The sequence below is a fragment of the Palaemon carinicauda genome, chromosome 28 (assembly GCF_036898095.1).
Source record: "Palaemon carinicauda isolate YSFRI2023 chromosome 28, ASM3689809v2, whole genome shotgun sequence".
Lineage (NCBI taxonomy): Eukaryota > Metazoa > Arthropoda > Malacostraca > Decapoda > Palaemonidae > Palaemon > Palaemon carinicauda.
In genome coordinates, this window is record NC_090752.1 from 14,352,400 (window position 1) to 14,375,248 (window position 22,849).

Sequence of the window (22,849 nt, forward strand, 5' to 3'; positions counted from 1 at the left end):
CAATTGAAGTTTACCGAAGTGCAGGGGTTCATATTGCTTCTTTTTAGGATTGTGTAGCAGGAAACATCAAATGGAATTTTGAGTTAAAATATTTTAGTTTCATGACACAATTGTAGGAAAACATCGGAGCTTTGTTTACAATTATAATTATTTATTATGCTGTTTTGATAAGTAGCAAGAAATATCAAATGCAATCTAGAGTAAAATTTATGTATTTCATGATAGGATAGTTGCAGAATGTTAGAGCTTTTAGTTACTTCTGTCACTTTCAAGTACAGCATTCTAATATTTCTGCTACAAGTACTGTAGCCAATAAACAAACAAAAAAATGCTTAGATTTTCATTATATATGATTTCAGTCTTCTTATAGATACTGTACTTACTGGTAACTTTTCAAATTTATCTTATTTGTTAGATAAGTTTCACATTGTATTTAAAATTTTCCTGATTTTCTGAAGTTCTTGTATACATTACTAACTTTTTTTTTCTAATTCCAGATATAGTATTTAGAAACTGTCCTGTGTATAGTGGCTTCTTTAATCTCTGGCTTTGATGGACTTAATTTTGACATGCAAGGGGTGGTGAGTGTCTCTCTGCAAGTTTCACACTTATCAAGAGGTTTTTAGATAACTTTGCTTATCATCGAGGTAAGGTTTTGTTTTGTTTAGAGTTGTGTAGCTTTTATTTTTGTTCAGATTTTTCCTTGAGTATTATAAAATTGTTTTAGCAAAGTAGTTGCCATTAAATTTTAAATTCTAACTTTAATTCATACACTTAACAAGCCCCAAATCCAGTTATTTGTTTGAAGTTGATAAGGATTAGGAAGAATGTTTGAGATCTAGCATTTGATACCATTGCTTTCTATTGAAAAGTAATGAATGAAGTCGGCAATAAAACACAGAATTTTATTACAAAGGATCACCTCTTGGTCATAGAGAGTCCCAAAACCTAGGGGAATTCGTAGATATTAAGTGTACAGTCTTGGGTTGTCTGTGCTTTATAAGGAAAGAACTTAGTCATTTTCTGGGCTCCGACCTGTGCCGCCCAGTGAAATGCTCCTTTAGCATCATTTCTAAGGTATATAACTGCTAAATGAGGAGAACTTAATCATTTATTGTGCTAGTCTACTGTGGTAGATGTGAAAGACCTTTAGAGTTTGTAGGGAATGTAGTTCATAGAAACATTGGCATCCAAATTCATTGGATCTTCATTATCCTTGGCCATGATGATTTCTTGGTTCACACCATTTCTTGACAATAAACATAGAAGTAGACTTTTCCAATAAGTTTCTTGTATACATGTCAGAATCTATCTATTCTTAATGAGTAGTGCTGTGAATGCACTTCAAGCAGTGACTTTAGGTACTATTTAAAAGGTCTTTGTTGCAACATTTTTCACCCTTGCACGCTTCTCTTTAGCTTCTATTATGCTTTTCAACCTATTAAACTTTTACATCATACCACAACCAAAGGAATTTCCCCACTTGACACCTGGGGACTGAAAGCCCTCCAAGGGTCTAGTGCCTTTATAAATCCAATCTAATCCTTGTAGGTAGTCACTTTGTTTTGACAGTCTTGCTTGTAAGGGAAGTTCTGTTATTCTTGATGACTGGTCATAACAGATTTAATTGCTTAATAATACTTTATGTAACTTCTTCATATCATATTTCTGTAATAATGGTTTTAGGTATTGGATTGTCTAGGTACCTTGTCTATCAAACAAACTTATGAAATGTTATGAGTATAAGATAAAAATTAGTTAAGTTTTAATTCTAGGATAATTAGTTATTGAGGAATTGTGAGGTTAGTAAGTAGTAGGTTGGCCAAGGCACCAGCCACCCGTTGAGATACTACCACTAGAGAGTTATGGAGTCCTTTGACTGGCCAGACAGTACTACATTGGATCCTTCTCTCTGGTTACGGTTCACTTTCCCTTTGCCTACTCATACACCGAATAGTCTAGCATATTCTTTACAGATTCTCCTCTGTCCTCACACACCGGACAACACTGAGATTACCAAACAATTCTTCTTCGCTCACAGGGTTAACTACTGCACTTTAATTGTGTGTGGCTACTTTCCTTTTGGTAAGGGTAGAAGAGACTCTTTAGCTATAGTAAGCAGCTCTTCCAGGAGGACACTCCAAAATCTATGCATTGTTCTCTAGTCTTTGGTAGTGTCATAACCTCTGTACCATGGTCTTCCACTGTTTTGGTAACAAGGTGGAATTCAATTCACATAAAGCAGGTAGTCTCCTCAGGCCAGTTTAAGCTCTACTGTGAAGGTTACTGCTGTGGTTGAGCACCACAGTGAGGAGTTGGGCCTGCTTGGCTAAAATTAAGATTAAATAGGAACTGAAACTTCCACTTGGCTTCCTCACCGAGGCTCTAAGTATTATGTATCATACTTAAATATTGTGGTTTATATGTGGATAGTGGTTATACAATAGTTCAATAGTGTTTGTATGATACTTTTATTCATTTCCAACTTAATTTTTTATCTCTAACCTTGGGTGTTTCTACCTGGATGTCTTCATCAAAAACTGTTACTGTTGATTAGCCCTATTTGACATAAGAGAGGTGTGAATAGGCAGGAAGTTCATCTATTTCAAAATACTTGTGTATTGTTTAACTTTTACTTAAAATTAGTCTAGCAATTATAAGGATGGCTTTGGTTTTTGGCAGTTTATAAATTGACATATCATTAAAAGTACTTTTTTCAATATTAAACTTACCCGATAATCATGTAGCTGTCAACTCCGTTTTGCCCGACAGAATTCTATGGAGGGATACGCCAGCTATCACAATACTAGAAGGGGGTGTACTTACCAGCGCCACCTGTGGCCAGGTACTCAAGTACTTCTTGTTGACACCTCCTCAATTATTCCTCTGTCGTGCTTCCGGCAAGACGTTCTGGGATACGCTTATGATCTTCGAGTTTGTTCACGGCTAATTGGTGAAGTATTCTCTCAGATTTCGGCTGTCGCTTTACTGGAAACCTTCTTATATTAGCTAGATAGCTTTTATATAGTCCTGATTAACGGTTAACGATCTTTTGCTTGATTTTGGAAACCCCTTTGGCTAACTCTTTGGATTCAAGATGTCTGACATTTCGCAAGCCCCCTCCCATAGACGATGTAGGTCTTGCAATAGGCGTATTCCGAAGGCCTCGGTAGATCCTCACACCGCTTGTTCTGACTGTAGGGACAGGCCCTGTCAGTTAGAAAATCGATGTGAGGAATGCGCCGGACTTTCGGAACTGGAATTTGTCCGTCTTTTGAAATATTCATCTAAGTTAGAGAGAGGTAGAGTTAGGAGGAGTTCTTCTCACTCTTCACTTTTTTCCTCACCTCATGATCCCCTACCTTTTCCTACCCCTGTAGTGGCTACCCCCGAGCCTACTGTTTGCCCTCCGCCTGATATGTCTGTTGTTTTGCGTGCTATTCAGGCCTTAGGCGATAAAGTAGAGTCAGTGGTAAGTGATCATAAGTCTCTGATGGCCGAAGTCAAGGAACTTAAGGTCAAGAGTGCAGTGGGTGGAATTAGTGCCAGTACTGTGACGAGTGCTAGTGTCAGTGCAGTGCCAAGTGCTAGTGTCAGTGCCAGTGTGGTGCGTGAGGATACTTCTGTGCGAGCCAGTCGTCCTCCCAGTCCGGGACCTCTTGCAAGCTCCCAAGCCCAGGGGAGAAGCAATGTCGAAGGGCATAAGGGTTCGGCAGGCCTTGTTAGGCGCACAGAAGTATCCTCGGTGGTTGCGGGCGTGTCTTCCAAAGACCGTCACTCCCACCTGCAGACGATTGAGCCCGTCTTTTTCTCGTCCGCTGATCATCTGTCAGGGAAGAAACGTTGGTCTCAGGTCTCGAGACCACTTAAACGCAGAGTCCAGTCCGCGAGTGCTCAGCCAGGTTGCAGTCATTTGCTCAGCTCTGACTCGCCGCAGTCATCTGTCGACTGCACTCCGCCCAAGAGGAGTAAGGTTCTGCCACAACAGAGCTCGACTGTTAAGGCTTTACCTCAGCCTACTGTAGTTTCTGCCGACCCTAAGTGGACTCTACTACAGTCCATGCAAGCACAGCTTTCGGACTTGATGCGTGAGTGTCGGGCTGAGAGTGTTGCGCCTCCGCCTCCGCCTACACTCCCTCCGCCTGCGCTCGCTCCGCCTGCGCTCGCTCCGCCTGATCGCAGTACCACCTGCCAGGCGTACGATGTTGAGCCACGTTCAGAGTTTGCTGTTCCCAGTGGTGTTCAGCCTCCGCCTTCTTTAAGGCAACCTTTACTATGGGATCAGGAGGATTATACCTCTCTTCCTCCGCCTCCACTTGCTGCTCCGCCAGTGGTGCAACTCTCGGTTGAGGTACAACAACCTCTCCCGTCCAGGAGTCAGTCTCCTCAGCTCTCGCTGCAGCGAGCTCAACCCTCCACAAGGCAAGCACCACTACACCTTGGCCTTGCGCCTCAGGAGCCTCAGCTTGCGAGACATTTACCTTGTTCTGCGCAGCCTCAACCTCATCGCGCTCCGCTCACACCACAGGAACAGGAACTTGCTACTCCGCTTCCGCCAACCGCTCAGCAAGCGCATACCTTGGGTGCAACCACTCATGCTAGGAGTCAGCCTCCTCCACCCATGCGCCTTCCTTCTGCTTCGTCTTTTATTCAGCCTTTGCAGTCTGAGCCTCAGGTTTTCCCTCAATAGTTACTTGAAGAGGAAACCACTAATATTGTTCCTACTCGTTCTGACTCTGCTGTTCAGCATTCTTGTCCGATCTCTTCGCTACACTCGGGTGATGAGGCGTCTGATGATGAGGAAGCACACCTGGATCCCTCGTCAGACGTGGATGAATCCAAGCCTTCTCCACAGTCTATTGACTTTCGTAAGGTCTTGACTCTGCTTAGAGAGGTTTACCCAGACCACTTTGTCTCTGCTATTCCCCGCTCTCCGCCATCTGAGTTTTCGCTGGGCATACAACAAGCTAAGTCCACCTATACTAAGCTAGTCCTAGCAAGGTCCTCTAAGAGAGCATTAAGGATCTTAGGGGAGTGGCTGCAGTCTAAGCAACACCTTGGCAAAACTTCTTTCATGTTCCCTCCGACTAAGCTCACTTCGAAAGCGAGCGTTTGGTATGCCACAGGAGAAGCACCAGGCTTGGGAGTACCTGCCTCTGCCCAGGCTGACTTCTCAAGTCTGGTAGACTCGCCTCGGAGAACTGCAATGAGGCGCTCTAAGGTTTGCTGGACCTTCTCAGACCTTGATCACTTACTGAAGGGAGTATTTAGAGCATTTGAGATGTTCAACTTTTTAGACTGGTGCCTGGGAGCCCTCAGCAAGAAGACCTCTCCTGCGGACAAGGATTCTGCCATGCTATTAATGTCCTGCATGGATAAGGCCATTAGGGATGGATCTGGTGAGCTTGCGTCGATGTTTGTATCAGGGGTTTTGAAGAAAAGGGAACAACCGTGTACCTTCCTTTCCTCCAGCATTACACCTTGTCAAAGGTCACAACTCCTTTTTGCTCCGCTCTCGAAGTTCCTCTTCCCCGAAGAGCTGGTTAAAGACTTGTCTGCTGCCCTGATACAAAAGGACACACACGATCTTGTAGCCTCATCGGCTCGTAAGTCTAAGGTTGCTACCTCAGTCCCCAAGACTTATCGCTCCCCAGTGGCTGATACCCCTGCTACGAGGTTCATACCGCCCTTTCGTGGTAGAGCCCCCAGCCGAGGAAGCTCCCGTCCAGACTCTTACAGGGGCAAGTCTAGGAAAGGCTCCAAGACATCTAAAGGAAAAAACTGACTCTCCGCATCTCCAGACAGCAGTAGGAGCCAGACTCAAGATCTTCTGGCGAGCCTGGGAGAAGAGAGGTGCAGACGCCCAGTCTGTCAGTTGGCTGAGGGACGGTTACAGGATTCCATTCTGCCTCAAACCACCTCTGACCACATCTCCCATCAACCTCTCTCCCAACTACAAAGAAGAGGACAAGAGGCTAGCATTGCACCAGGAGGTGTCGCTACTTGTGCAGAAGAAGGCAGTGGTTATAGTCCGGGACCATCAATCCCCGGGCTTCTACAACCGTCTCTTTCTTGTGGCCAAGAAGACAGGAGGTTGGAGACCGGTGCTGGACGTCAGCGCGCTCAACGCGTATGTCACCAAGCAGACGTTCACGATGGAGACGACGAAGTCGGTCCTAGCAGCGGTCAGACAGGAGGACTGGATGGTCTCGTTGGACTTGAAAGATGCATACTTTCACGTTCCTATTCATCCAGACTCCCAACCTTTCTTGAGATTCGTTTTTGGAAAGGTTGTCTACCAATTCCAAGCCCTGTGTTTTGGCCTAAGCACAGCTCCTATGGTGTTCACTCATCTGATGAGGAATATAGCAAAATTCCTACACTTATCGGACATCAGAGCCTCCCTCTACTTAGACGACTGGCTGTTGAGAGCCTCCACGAGTCGTCGCTGTCTGGAGAATCTCAACTGGACTTTGGACTTAATCAGACAGCTGGGTCTGTTAGTCAACATAGAAAAGTCTCAGCTCATTCCCTCCCAATCCATTGTGTACCTGGGAATGGAGATTCGGAGTCAGGATTTTCGGGCTTTTCCATCGGCCCCCAGGATAAGCCAAGCCCTAGAGTGCATCATGAGCATGCTGAAGAGGAGCAGTTGCTCGGTGAGACAGTGGATGAGTCTCACAGGGACCCTTTCATCACTGGCCCTGTTTGTCGAGCTAGGGAGACTCCACCTCCGCCCTCTTCAATTCCATCTTGCAGCTCATTGGGACAAGGGTTCGACTCTCGAAGCAGTCTCTATCCCAATCACCCAAGAGATGAAGACCACTCTCCTGTGGTGGAAGAACAATCTCCTTCTCAGGGAGGGCCTATCGTTGGCTGTTCAGACCCCCAATCTTCATCTCTTCTCAGATGCATCGGACTCGGGCTGGGGTGCGACCTTGAACGGACGGGAATGCTCGGGAACGTGGAACGAGGAACAGGGATTGCTCCACATCAACTGCAAGGAGCTACTAGCAGTTCATTTAGCCCTGCTGAACTTCAAGTCCCTCCTGCTAGGCAAAGTGGTGGAGGTGAACTCAGACAACACCACAGCCTTGGCTTACATCTCCAAGCAAGGAGGGACCCATTCGAGGAGCCTATTCGAGATCGCAAGGGACCTCCTCATTTGGTCAAGAGGTCTAAACCTCACTCTGGTCACGAGGTTCATTCAGGGCAATATGAACGTCTCAGCAGATCGCCTAAGCAGAAGGAATCAGGTCATTCCCACGGAATGGACCCTCCACAAGAGTGTGTGCAACAGACTTTGGACCTTGTGGGGTCAACCTACCATAGATCTGTTTGCCACCTCCATAACCAAGAGACTTCCGCTGTACTGTTCCCCTGTTCCAGACCCTGCAGCAGTTCATGTGGATGCTTTTCTACTGAACTGGTCCCATCTCGACCTTTACGCATTCCCACCGTTCAAGATAATAAACAAAGTTCTGCAGAAATTCATCTCGCACGAAGGGACACGGCTGACGCTGGTTGCTCCCCTTTGGCCTGCAAGAGAATGGTTCACAGAGGTACTTCAATGGCTAGTCGACATCCCCAGGACTCTACCTCTAAGAGTGGACCTTCTACGTCAACCTCACGTAGACAGGTTGCACCCAAACCTCCACGCTCTTCGGCTGACTGCCTTCAGACTGTCGAAAGATTCGCTAGAGCTAGAGGCTTTTCGAAGGAGGCAGCCAGTGCGATTGCCAGAGCAAGAAGGGTTTCCACTCGTAGAGTCTACCAATCTAAGTGGGCAGTCTTCCGAAGCTGGTGTAGAGCCAATTCAATATCCTCTACCAATACCTCTGTGACCCAAATAGCTGACTTCCTTCTACATCTTAGGAATGAGAGATCCCTTTCAGCCCCTACGATTAAAGGGTATAGGAGTATGTTGGCTTCAGTTCTCCGCCACAGAGGTTTGGACCTTTCTTCCAACAAGGACCTTCAAGACATTCTTAAGTCTTTTGAGACGTCTAAAGAGCGTCGTCTTTCCACTCCAGGCTGGAACCTAGACGTAGTCTTAAGGTTCCTTATGTCATCTAGGTTCGAACCTCTCCAGTCAGCTTCCTTCAAGGACCTTACCCTCAAGACTCTTTTTCTCGTCTGCCTTGCAACAGCTAAGAGAGTCAGTGAGGTTCATGCCTTCAGCAAGAACATTGGTTTCACGACCGAATCTGCAACATGTTCTTTTCAGCTCGGATTCCTAGCAAAGAACGAACTTCCTTCACGTCCTTGGCCTAGATCGTTTGAAATACCTAGCCTCTCCAACATGGTAGGTAACGAACTAGAGAGAGTTCTTTGCCCTGTCAGAGCTCTCAAATATTATCTTAAGAGGTCTAAACCTATTCGAGGACAGTCAGAAGCCTTATGGTGTGCCATCAAGAAACCTTCGAGGCCCATGTCCAAGAACGGGGTTTCGTATTATATAAGGCTTCTGATTAGAGAAGCCCATTCTCACTTAAAGGAGGAAGACCTTGCATTGCTGAAGGTAAGGACCCACGAAGTAAGAGCCGTAGCTACTTCGATGGCCTTTAATAAAAACCGTTCTCTGCAGAGCATAATGGATGCAACCTATTGGAGGAGCAAGTCAGTGTTTGCATCATTTTATCTTAAAGATGTCCAGTCTCTTTACGAGAACTGCTACACCCTGGGACCATTCGTAGCAGCGAGTGCAGTAGTAGGTGAGGGCTCAGCCACTACATTCCCTTAATCCCATAACCTTTTTTAACCTTTCTCTTGAATGCTTTTATTGTTGTTTTTATGGTTGTTACGGTAGGCTAAGAAGCCTTCCGCATCCTTTTGATTTGGCGGGTGGTCTATTCATTCTTGAGAAGCGCCTGGGTTAGAGGTTTTGTAGAGGTCCTTTAGTAGGGGTTGCAACCCTATATACTTTAGCACCTTTGGGTTGATTCAGCCTCCAAGAGGAACGCTGCGCTCAGTAAGGAAGACGAACTTAAAAAAGAGGCAGAGTAACGGTTCAATTCGACTTCCTTACCAGGTACTTATTATTTCATTGTTATTTGAGATAACTGTTATATGAAATATGGGATACTTAGCTATCCTTTAATCTTGTACACTGGTTTTCACCCACCCCCCTGGGTGTGAATCAGCTACATGATTATCGGGTAAGTTTAATATTGAAAAATGTTATTTTTATTAGTAAAATAAATTTTTGAATATACTTACCCGATAATCATGATTTAATCGACCCTCCCTTCCTCCCCATAGAGAACCAGTGGACCGAGGAATAATTGAGGAGGTGTCAACAAGAAGTACTTGAGTACCTGGCCACAGGTGGCGCTGGTAAGTACACCCCCTTCTAGTATTGTGATAGCTGGCGTATCCCTCCATAGAATTCTGTCGGGCAACGGAGTTGACAGCTACATGATTATCGGGTAAGTATATTCAAAAATTTATTTTACTAATAAAAATAACATTTTATTCCATTTCCATATCAGTAGGTTAGTATAATATAATGATCTGACTCTTACAAATTAATATCCAGTTGTCTTTTTTTTTTTTTACGGTTTTTGCTCTTTTACACGTGGAAATAAAGTGTTGAATATATAATATAATGTATGATTAAATAATTATCCTTGTTAAATACAAAGTATTATGTTGGTATGTTATAGTAACCAAGAATTTTTCTTTCAGAATGCTGAGAAGATACACATTTGCAACCTACTGTACAAGATTTCTGATCTAGCTAATTTAAGGATTGCATTCCATTGGAGTATACAGTACTTATAAAATTACATTGTAGGATAAATTTGTTACCAAAGTAAGTAAAAATTTATATTTAGACTGAATCAAGAAAGTCACAACATTAATGTTAGGTACAATATTAAGTATCAAGCATGGGAATATATTTAGTACACAAGGAATTTGTTAATACATATTATTTAGTTATGCTTTTTAAGCCTTGTTAGTGATGCTTTTCAAATATAAATCATGCATGAGTATAGCGTTAAGTTCAACTCAAGGTTTTTTCAAACAATAAATTAGCTGCAGTTGTATTCTATTGATTATAATGAGTAGTATTGATAAAGCATGTTAAACTTTATTAACTCCTCGGGATAGTCTGAAGTCAAATAGTTTCTCAGAAGTCAGGAATCTATTTGAAAATATATATAAATTATTTTTTTTTTTAAATATTGCTATACTATAATAGACTATGAGTTTGCAATATCTCTCATGTTGCTGTAAACATTTCATTTTACCACATTAATGTTATCATAGATGCAGACTATAATAATTTTGCTTTGTAATTATATGGGAGAGTTTCACTATATATTATATAAAGATATTTAATCCTCAACCTGTTTTGGCTGTGCTAATCATACGGTTATATTTTAAATGCTATCAACAGAGGAAATCAAAGTTGATAGAGTTGCCTTAATTAAAATGCAGTCTAATTGTTTCTAACTTAATTTGTTGGTATTGCCAAATTCTTCAAATTAATTTCCTCGATGTTCCACGAATTGCCCATGTAGTTATCTGTCCTTGTAAATTTACGTGTTGCCTCGCCATACTTTCCAAGTACAATATGTATTTTTTCATGTGGGTTAAAAAGGCTTGATACTTTACTTGCCTTTATGCATTTGTAGTTTCCTCAGAATTTAGCAGGGCCCTTTTACTTATTTTCATATGCTAGGTGGACTACATTTAATTTTTTTTCAAATTATGTTGATATACTTTACCTTTCTCAATGTGATGATCATCTTGATTGAGTTTACTCTTGAAAGTTTCTTCTTGGTGTTTATTGCTTGAGAAAAATTTTACAGGTTGTTTGATACCTTTGAACTAGCATTACCTACTAATTTGAAAAAGTTTCAATACTTGCTTATCAGTTGTTCCGACACAGAAACAAACCTTCGCTATTTATAATAGGGTATTACTTTCGGCGCAGCCGAAAGACGAGCCATGATAATTTTAGTGAGGGATAACTACCCCATCCACTAGTTAGCGGATGGGGGGTGGAATAGACTAGCTACCCCGCTCACTCACCTCTCAGCTGAGTAACCACTTTACTTTTTGGCTCGGTAGAGGACGGACATGCTGTCCTTCTCTCCCGCATAGACTGGCCTTGATGTTTTTTGTTTATTTTTATTTTTAGTTTCTTGTGTGTTTTCATTGATCTTGCATATATTTGAGTGTATATATGTATAAATGGAAATATACGTTGTTAGATACGTGTAACTTTAGTGCTGTTGACATCGTATCCAACTGCCTCCGCCGTAAGGTTGTCTTTCGGCAGATTCTCAACACTGCCGTGTGTTTGTTTCATTACAGAATTAAAGTTTATAACATTTCAGCTCCCTTTCGAGCAATTATCTTACAAGGAAGGAGACTTATTCCCCGATTAGTGTATTTTGTACAACGGAGCATGAATTGTAATTGATAACTTTCTTTTTTTTTTTTCTTCACAGGTAACGTAGTACACGTGGTAGCTCGTGAGCTGCCCTCATTACGAGGTAGCATTCGCTGTCAACCTTCAACTTGATGCTCCTCCTTCGAGGGGAACTTCCCCCTCTCTCTCGCCCGAGAGAGAGAGTGAGAGTGATTTTTGTTTATGCCTATGCTTTTTTCCCATAGAGCTGGGATAAAGCTTAATTGGGCTATGTCCTCTTGCAGGGGGACTTCTCTCGTTCGCGAGAGATTTTTTACACCTACGCTTTTTTCCCATAGAGCTGGGAGAAAGCTTGGTTTAGGCGATGTCCTTCTTCGGGAGGACTTCACTCTCGTTCGCGAGAGAGATTATTAAACCTTCGCTTTTTTCCCATAGAGCTGGGAGAAAGCTTGTCTTAGTCGATCTCCTTCGGGAGAACTTCCCTCTCGTTCGCGAGAAATAACTTGTAGGAGCTTGCTGATCCACCAGGGGCGGTGGCAGAGCTTTCTCCGAAGCAGGTTATCCCTACGCTTATGGTTCTCCTTCAGGGGCGGAGCGAGAGCCTTCTCTTAAGCGACTTTCTCCTTCGGGAGAACAAACCTCTTATGCGGAGGTGTTATCTTGAACCTGATGGTTCTCCTTGATCCTTCGGGGTCTCGTTCAATCACCCTTTGGGCTGGCGTGATCGTTTGAGCCTTCGGGCTCTCGTCATGTTGATCCTGATGGTTCTCATGACAGTAGGACTCCGCTCGAAACCTTCGGGTTTCAGTTACGCTGAACCTCCGGGCTCTCGTAACGATGGTAACATTGAGCCTTCTGGACCATGTGCCATCAATCACGCCGACCTTTCGGGGTCTCGTGACAGAGGAACCTCGATTCCTCGTTATGCTGATCCTAAGGGGTCTCGTAACATTAGTTATGCAGAACCGTTGGGCTCTTGTAACTTTAGTCACTCTAACACTTTGGTGTGTTGTGACAGGGAAACTGCGGTTTCTCGTTACGCTGACCCTTTGGGGTCTCGTAACATCAGTTATGTTGAACCCTAGGGCTCTCGTAACTTTAGTTACTGAAACTTCGGTTTCTCGTTACGCTGACCCTTCGGTGTCTTGTAACATTAGTTACGCAGAACCCTTGGGGGTCATTCGTAACTTTAGTCACTCCGACACTTCGGTGTTTAGTGACAGGGAAACTTTAGTTTCTCGTTGGGCTGACCCTTCGGGTTCGCGCAACACAGTTCACGTTGATCTTTCGGGTTCTCGTGACCTGAGTCATTCTTTTTATGACAGAGTTTCCAAACTCTTGTTGTGTTGATCGTTCACGCTCACACAACACAAGCTATCGTGAACCTTCGGGTGAGTGTAGCAGTGAGTTCTCTTACCAACCTGAGAGCTCTCGCGTGCACGGCCAAATTGGCGCACATGACCGAATCGGCGTGCACGACCGTCTTGGCGAGTGCAAGCAAATGGCGATCATGGCACGCGGGTTCATCCTTGGTGCGCCATATGCGCGAACATCTTGTTGCTCGCCATGTGCTCGAACATCCTGTTGCTGGCCATGCGCTCGAACATCCTGTGGCTGGCCATGCGCTCGAACATCCTGTGGCTCACCATGCGCTCGAACATCCTGTGGCTTGCCATGCGCTCGAACATGCTGTGGCGCGCCATGCGCGCGAACAACACACTGCGCGCAACCTTATGCGCGCCAGGTGCGCGAACAACCTCATGCGCTACACGAGCGCGAAAAAGGTGCGCGCACGACCATTTTGGCGCACACGATCGGATAGGAGCGCACGACCATTTTGGCGCACACGATCGGATAGGAGCGCACGACCATATTGGCGCGCGCACGACCATTTGGCGCACACGATCGGATAGGAGCGCACGACCATATTGGCACGCGCACACAATCGGATTGGAGCGCACGACCATATTGGCTCGCACGCATGACCAATTTGGCACGCACGCAATCGGTTGAAGTGCACGAACAACTCTTATGACCCTTCGGGGTCTCACAACGCAGTTCACACTGAACCTTTGGGTCCTCGTGACCATAGCCATACCTATATGACAGAGTTTGCGGACTCTCGTTGCTCGAAGTGTTCACGAGTGCACAAGAGGTTTACTCTCATGACAGAGTTTTCACACTCTCGTCCCGTGAATTGTTCGCACGCCCATCGTCATCAAGAGTTTTACTCTGATGACAAAGGGATGCCTGCTGCCTAAGGGTTTATGAATCTCTACAGGTAACTATGACACAGTTCCTTTGGATCCTGGTCACGTAACACAATTCCTGGAATTCCATCAGGAATCAGCGACAGAGTCCCTGCGGGTTCTCGGCACTCGGCACAACATCCCTTAAGGTCGTGAGAAAGGAATTCACAAATAGATTCTGAACCCCTAGCTTCTCATCTGAATCTCTCTGTTTCCACGATTTAGAGTTTTCTGAAAACTATGGTCGACCACCCCCCCCTCGACGGGAGGGGTCTTTCAAAGGTGTGAATTGATAAGTCACTCTACACTCCCAGCTGATTACTATATCAGCTAGCCTGGTTTCGCCAGCACCAATCCTTTCGTTTTCGAACGAACCACCATCATCTTTCCTCCGCCTTCCCCCGCCTTCCCACTTCGAGTGGTTGGGTTAGCAGATGGAAATGATGTAAAAATGCTTTACATTGCAGTTCATTTCCCCTGGCAGGCCTTGCCTGAACTTGACGGTAGTTTTCTCACTATTGAGAAGGCGTTCGATGGTAACCTCTTTAGGTAAGCGGTCGATGGCAATTATGTCTGGCATTCTTGAAGCAATTGGTTATATGTCTCGACATCATCTCGAGGTGTGTTTATTGCTATGCACTCCCCCCCCTCATCGCTGGACAATCCGCGAATGATGGGTGGCAGACGAGAGCTTCCACAATAAGGCCTGTCTTCTCGTTTTCCCTCTGGACCTGATGCTCTCTGTAATGCATCAAAAGAGAAAGGGAGGGGGGGGGGGCATATGCCATATCATTCCATCCTCGTCGGTTGATCCGATTCAGAAAGGTACTAGCATTCACCTCTCTTGGAGAACCATCTAGCAGTACAAAGCCTTAGATGGACAGAAGACAACTAGTTGCCCCCATCTGCTCGCATCATTCCTGGTATAGGAATGTGCTTGCAAAACCACCCAGATAGTGGGCTCCTAGTGTCTTGGAATCATCTTGTACCCAACAAAGTCTTAACTTTGTGGGGTCCCCGACTGTGGTTATGCTCCCACTCGACCGTTCCCCTGGACCTCTAACAAGATGTATTCCAAGATCGGTGGGGCGGCCTAGAGGTGTGCCTTGTTATTTCCCCCCATTCGGAGTGGTGAAAAAGTCCTCAGCCAAGTCAGGATAAGCAGGATCTTATCAATGACTCCAATAGCTTCGCTATGGCATCCCGCAGAATGGTTCCCAGACCTTCTGCTGCCCCTGACGGAGCTCCAATAGCTTTGCTATGGCAACCCACAGAATGGTTCCCGGACCTTCTACAGCTCCTGACGGAGTTCCGAGGGATCTCCCTCCACGGCACGATCTTCCAAGCAGCCACATGCGAACGCTTTCCTAAGCTGTAGCTTTGCTTCGACTTCTCGCCTGGGACGATCCTACACCACCCCTCTCAGAGAGGCCTTTCGCAACAGATACGGAAAATATGTCTAGGCACCTCAGACACTTTTCAGCGTCGGTCTTCCAGGCGAAGTGTTCGGTCCTTTGTGACTGATTTCGTGGCTGCCTATACTTATGCAAGTTTGAGAAAACTTGTCCCCGTCAGATCTCAACCTCCCCTGGGAACGCGGTTCGGGTCCTTCAGTCTCTGAAGACCCCTCTCTACGAACCTTAGGCCCAGCAGCAGATCGCTTCCTTACACGGAAGACGCCCTTTCTACTCACTTGGGCTTTTGACCAAGAGAGTTAGTGTGTTGTATGATCCAACCTCTGATGTCTCCTACCCTAGGAGACGGGGAGAAGTAATCCTCAGCGGCGTCCCTGAGTGGATTGCCAAGACTCAAATCCAAGTGTGCTGTACCCTAGGTGCAGCCCATTTTGAATAAAGTGTCTTCGTTCGGTAACCGGAAACCCATCAACTGGGTTTTACCCAGTGAGGAGTCTGTAGGGTTACCTTAAAAGAATGATACCAGCTCGCCCCTGTGTGTCTGCACTGTTGACCAGCACGGGGAAGGTCAAGAGGACCTCAATGTTTTCCTTCCCCTCTGGGATCGGAAGGCAATTGAGGTTACTCCTAATCTAGACTCTCCTCCATCCTAGACCCAGAGCTTGTAACGTCACTGGCATTGCTACGTCCCTGGCGTTCAAGAAACTACTCAGTGGTGCAGATACTTTAAGTGGGCACGTGGAAGCGTCAATCGACCTTCACGTCCCACTACCTACGTCCCACTACCTGCAAAGACGTAACCCACAAGAACATGGAGACCTTTTCCATTGGTCCTGTGATGGTCGCACAACAAATGGTCTAAACACCTCAGGATCCTTGATGGACAAGTAGCAGAGGGTTGAGGGCTGAGGCTACCCAGATTAGTCTGGGGTGAATGAGTAAGAATGCCTGGCTCCTTTCTTCCTTTCACCTTCTCCCCTCTGGGGAAAACAGCTCCGCAAGCCTCAGCATAGCTGACCTCACCTCGCTGCAGGTAAGACCCATTTCCCTTGTGCCTCCTAAGTATAGAAGAATACTTTGTTACGTCCCCAATACCTTTTAGAGGGAGGGTATTGGGCAAGTCTTTAAGAACATTAGGTTCTGTACTCGAGTTCCTATGTTAAAGACAAGCCACACTGTTAGTTCCACTCACACACAAGCTTCTGCAAGTCGCTATCAGTGCATTACCTCATATCGGCACTTGTTTTTAGCAAGGGTAGGGTCCCTTCTACTTTCGATCACAGATCGAAATAGAGAGGACCCCGGGTCATGACCAAGGCCAGTTGGTGAGGACTTCCTCCCTCCTAAGAGTAAGTCACCCTATTATAAATAGCGAAGGTTTGTATCTGTGTCGGAACAAATAACAAATTTGGAAATAATTTGTATTTTTCCTAACATACAAACCTGGAGCTATTTATACAAATTGTCCCGTCACTCTGTCCCCCGAGAAGTCCTGCCATTAAGAAAAGTGGTTACTCAGCCGAGAGGTGTGAGTGAGCGGAGTAGCCTGTCTACCCCACCTGCTAACTAGCAGATGGGGTAGTTATCCCTCACTAAAATTATCATGGCTTGTCTTTCAGCTGCGCCGAAAGTAATACCCTATTATAAATAGCTCCAGGTTTGTATGTTAGGAAAAATACAAATTATTTCCAAATTTGTTATTTTTCACATGTAAATTTAGTTTCACTTTCAATGTTTTACTAAGTTTATACTTTTGGTTAGTGTTTGTTATTTCAATTAAAAATAGTTTCAAATAGTTTTATTACAGTAATAGCATCTGAACCAATGTTGTATATGAAGTCTTCATATAGAATTATATGGATATTTAATTTACAGCAGTAATTTCAACTCTTGCAACGATCATATTTTTGTATTCAAATTGTTTTGCCCATTCAAATGCCAGTCTGTTGATGGGGGGAAATCAGTTACTTGATAATTTGGTAAATGTGTATTAAATCAGAAGGGTTATGAGTTCAAAAAGAATTTTATATTGTAAAAGCACTGCAGTAATATTTAAGAAGCATATAAAAGTAAAGGAGTTGGACTTGAAATTATGCATCTAGATTTTGTCAAGCAATCAACAGATTTTCTTGCTATTCTGATCTATTTCTTTTCAAAACATTCTACTCTTATCAGCCAGACAGCCTAGTTATATACACTTTTACCATTGCAATCCAGATTAAAAACCAATGTTACTACATACTCCATCCAATCAGCTACCTACTTTACCCAGCAGGCTGAGTGACTTTCTCTCCTTTCTATTAAAGCCAGCCAGCTAGCCAATGGACTGTCACTTCTACATTCTCCAGCCACTCAATCAATTTACTTGTATGCTTGCCAGCTGAGTTTCCTACACCACTACCCACTCCAGAAGGCTGAGCAGTTTGCCTGCCTACCTATTACAACAGCCATGTGGTTTACTCTTACATTCTCCAGTCAGTCAACTGATTGAACTACAATCCAGCTAGCTATGGGATCAATACTCTTAAATATTACAACCTCCCAGACCTCCAAAGAACGCAAAGTCCTACCTCCTACTTGCCAGAAAAGTTACCTACACTGGAGCATACTTCAGCCAGCTGCACGACCTACAGTATGCTCCTAATTATTAAAGTGACCCAGGTAACACTGCCAGACACTTTAATGACTTGCACTCATACCTAATCTAACCAGAAGGTCAAGTAATGTACATTACAGGACTACATTCTCCATTTAGCCAAGTGACTTTACACTGAACCTACTCTAGAAAGCCATTGAAGTGACCTGCACTCCTACCTGCTCCTCCAAGCTGGCTTGACAGTGATTTACTCTCCTACTTACTACAGTCTCTGCCAAAGTGATTGGTATGTATGCCACCCAACTAGGCAAATGACCCACTCCAGCCAGCCAAGGGACTCTCAGACTTGTACATACGTATTCTAGCCATTCAGATGCGAGACCTATATTTAGCTACCTGTAACTCTTGGCTGTCTGACTAGAAAAGTAGGACCCTTTCTTGTACCTACTTCAGCCATCAAAATGAAGATACCTAAACTGCTATGTTACCTACCATCTACCTACTAGGTATGTGACCTCCAATCTTACTGCTCCAGTCAGCCAGGGATCTCCCAGAAGTCACACCTACCTATTCTAACCAGCCAGTTGTATGACCTAACAACCTAGCTAGGAGACCTACAGTACTTTCTTTCTATCACTGCCACTCGAAGGGCCCATTCATACTCTTCCCTACCTACATGTGCATAATGACTTTCGCTTTAAACACCAGCAAGCAAGCAATGTTGGCCAAGCTCCTAGTAATTGTAGTCATCCAGCCGAGTGACCTCCAAACTTACCTACTCAAGTTGGCCATGTGACCTGTACTCTTATTTGACCCACACACTTGTGTATCGCAGCCATCCTGTGATCTATACTCCAGCTTACTACAGCCAAACAGTTGTTCAAAGACCAGCACTCCCACCTACTGGCTGTGTGACCTGTGCTTTCACTTCAACACTACCGTACCAGTGTGACCTGTGCTCCCACCTCCACACTACTGTACCAGTGTGACCTGTGCTACCACCAACACTACCATAACAGTGTGACCTGCACTGCTACCTACAGTACTACTGTACCAGTGTGACCTGCGCTCCCACCTCAACACAACTGTTCCAGTGTGACCTGCGCTCCCACCTCAACACTACTGTACCAGTGTGACCTGTGCTCCAACCTCAACACTACCATAACAGTGAGACCTGCTCTCCCACCTCAACACAACCGTAACAGACCTGCGCTCCCACCTCAACACTACCGTAACAGTGTGACCTGCGCTGCTACCTACAGTACTACTGTACCAGTGTGACCTGCGCTCCCACCTCAACACAACTGTTCCAGTGTGACCTGCGCTCCCACCTCAACACTACTGTACCAGTGTGACCTGTGCTCCAACCTCAACACTACCATAACAGTGAGACCTGCTCTCCCACCTCAACACAACCGTAACAGACCTGCGCTCCCACCTCAACACTACCGTAACAGTGTGACCTGCGCTGCTACCTACAGTACTACTGTACCAGTGTGACCTGCGCTCCCACCTCAACACTACTGTACCAGTGTGACCTGCGCTTCCCCTCAACACTACCATAACAGTGAGACCTGCGCTCCCACCTCAACACTACCGTAACAGTGTGACCTGCGCTGCTACCTACAGTACTACTGTACCAGTGTGACCTGCACTCCCACCTCAACACTACTGTACCAGTGTGACCTGCGCTTCCCCTCAACACTACCATAACAGTGAGACCTGCGCTCCCACCTCAACACTACCGTAACAGTGTGACCTGCGCTGCTACCTACAGTACTACTGTACCAGTGTGACCTGCACTCCCACCTCAACACTACTGTACCAGTGTGACCTGCGCTTCCCCTCAACACTACCATAACAGTGAGACCTGCGCTCCCACCTCAACACTACCGTAACAGTGTGACCTGCGCTGCTACCTACAGTACTACTGTACCAGTGTGACCTGCACTCCCACCTCAACACTACTGTACCAGTGTGACCTGCGCTTCCCCTCAACACTACCATAACAGTGAGACCTGCACTCCCACCTCAACACTACCATAACAGTGAGACCTGCGCTCCCACCTCAACACTGCCGTAACAGTGAGATCTGCGCTCCCACCTCAACACTACTGTACCAGTGTGATCTGCGCTTCCCCTCAACACTACCATAACAGTGAGACCTGCGCTCCCACCTCAACACTACCGTAACAGTGTGACCTGCGCTGCTACCTACAGTACTACTGTACCAGTGTGACCTGCACTCCCACCTCAACACTACTGTACCAGTGTGACCTGCGCTTCCCCTCAACACTACCATAACAGTGAGACCTGCACTCCCACCTCAACACTACCATAACAGTGAGACCTGCGCTCCCACCTCAACACTGCCGTAACAGTGAGATCTGCGCTCCCACCTCAACACTACTGTACCAGTGTGATCTGCGCTTCCCCTCAACACTACCATAACAGTGAGACCTGCGCTCCCACCTCAACACTACCGTAACAGTGTGACCTGCGCTGCTACCTACAGTACTACTGTACCAGTGTGACCTGCACTCCCACCTCAACACTACTGTACCAGTGTGACCTGCGCTTCCCCTCAACACTACCATAACAGTGAGACCTGCACTCCCACCTCAACACTGCCGTAACAGTGAGATCTGCGCTCCCACCTCAACACTGCCGTAACAGTGAGATCTGCGCTCCCACCTCAACACTACCGTAATAGGGTGACCTGCGCTGCTACCTACAGTACTACTTTACCAGTGTGACCTGCGCTCCCACCTCAACACTACTGTACCAGTGTGACCTGCGCTCCCACCTCAACACTACTGTACCAGTGTGACCTGCGCTCCCACCTCAACACTACTGTACCAGTGTGACCTGCGCTCCCACCTCAACACTACCGTAACAGTATGACCTGTGCTGCTACTACAATACTACCTTACCTTTGTGACTGGCGCTGCTACCTACAGTACTACCATACATGTGTGACCTGTGCTTCTATCTACAGCACTACTGTACATGTGAGACCTGCGCTGCGACCCCCCCCCCCCCCCGTGTTAGCTGTATACCCTGGGCTCCCCCTCCCCCCCCCACCCCCCCCCCCCCGTGTTAGCTGTATACCCTGCCCCCCCCGTGTTAGCTGTATACCCTGGGCTCCCCCCCCCCGTATTAGCTGTGTAACCTTTGCTTTCCCTGTTGGCTGTATAACCTGGGCTCCCCCCTCCTGTGGCTATGTAATCTGGGCTCCCCCCCCCTGTGGCTATGTAATCTGGGCTCCCCCCCTGTTGGCTGTGTAACCTGGGCTCCCCCCCCCCTGTTAGCTGTGTAACCTGGGCTCCCCCCCCCCTGTTAGCTGTGTAACCTTGGTCTCCCCCCGGTTGGCTGTGTAACCTGGGCTTCCCCCCCCCAGTTGGCTGTATAACCTGGGCTCCCCCCCCCCTCCCAGTTGGTTATGTAACCTGAGCTACAACCCTTCCCCCTCCTTACCTTCCAGGCAAGAAATTAAGACACGCCTACCTATTCTAGGCAGCTATTAGAGTCTGGATATTCCAAGTTACTATGGCCACACAAGGACCCACAACTCTACTTCTGTCAGATAGATAAAAGGACCTGCACACTTAACTATTCCAGTCACATGAGAGATTCACATACCTTACCCATCCGAGTCAACCAGTCAACCATTTCTGTGAAAAACACTTCTGCCTATCAACTGTGTGACCTATACATCGATCTACTTCATCCAACTAGCCAGCCAAGTGGTCTACTTCATATTCCCACCTACTAGCTTTGTGACCTACTTCATATTCCCACCTACTAGCTTTGTGACCTACTAGCTTTGTGACCTACTTCATATTCCCACCTACTAGCTTTGTGACCTACTTCATATTCCCACCTACTAGCTTTGTGACCTACTTCATATTCCCACCTACTAGCTTTGTGACCTATATTCCTACCTATTCAACCTAGTCAGCTGAGTGATCTATACTCCTACCTACTCTACCAAGCAAGAAGAGCTCTCTTCACACAGTACATGCATACTATAGCCAAGCCAGCAGATTGACCTATACACACAATTACTCCACCAAGCTAGCTGATTGACCTACCTGTATGACAAACACTTCCCTACTACAGCCAGACTGTAACCTTATCCTACCTACTTCCACCTTATTACCCACAAACCTACAAATGTTAGCCAGATAAGACTCACATGCTTACCTAATACAGCCAGTCATGGAATTCGTTGACACCCCTATCTATTTTAACCAATCGGTTCTTGTGACCTATACTCCTACCTACTAAAGTATGTATGTATGCTACATTCCTACCTATTATCTGTGACTTACATGTACTTACATGTCTATCTATTCCACCAAGCTAGATCTGTGATCTATGTTCCTAACTAATAGCTGTATATAATTTACATTCCTACGTTTTCTGCCCACCCAGAAGAGTGACCAACACCACCGTGCCAGCAGTGACCTACACAACTCCCACCTCCCCAAACCAGCCAAATGAACTACACTTCTACATACGACCTGTGATCCACACTTGCCTCGCTACCAAGCTAATGGAGTGACTTCAACTCCTACCTATTCTAGTCAGCTGTCCAGGTCACCAACATTCCTACCTACTTCAGTCAGCCAGTCCTACATACTACAGTTTGCCAGTCAGATGAAAAACCACACTTCTACCTATTTTAGCCTACCAGCTCTATGACCCACACGCCTACGTAGTCAAGCCATCTGAATGACGTACACTCCTACCTACTCCACCAAACCAGTGGAGGCCCCTATACTCTACTTGCTCCACCAAACCAGCCGAGTAATCCTCATTCCAACCAGCCAGGGATTTGCACTTAATCTAGTTACCTACATTCCTACCAACTCAAGCCACCAAACAGAGTGACTCCTTATTGCAGCAGTCAAGTGATGTATATTCCTACTCAACTATTTATGACAGCCACACGGCTAACTAGCAAGCAGTGCTGGACCATGTGGTCCAACTAAATCATAAAATCTTTTTTAAGATGTCTATTATAATTTCCAGAATATGATGGACTTTATAAGAGTTTGCAACTATTTGCAGATTATTTTTACTGGTCTGTACTAGAAAAAAATTTAAAAACTGTATGAATAAAATTGATTATATGTTAAGCATTAAGATTTTAATTTATTTCTTGACTTTAATAATCAAATAATCATGATCTTGTTATACT

The 22,849-nt window shown here is 45.6% G+C and overlaps 1 long non-coding RNA gene across 1 annotated transcript; it reads left to right on the forward strand.

Annotated features, from left to right (window-relative positions):
- The first annotated feature begins 546 nt into the window (after positions 1 to 546).
- On the forward strand, positions 547 to 22,790 carry LOC137621466 (uncharacterized). Its single transcript, XR_011040246.1, has 3 exons — positions 547 to 647; positions 9,688 to 9,814; positions 22,081 to 22,790. It is a non-coding gene; the product is annotated as an uncharacterized lncRNA (long non-coding RNA).
- The last annotated feature ends 59 nt before the right edge of the window (positions 22,791 to 22,849 follow it).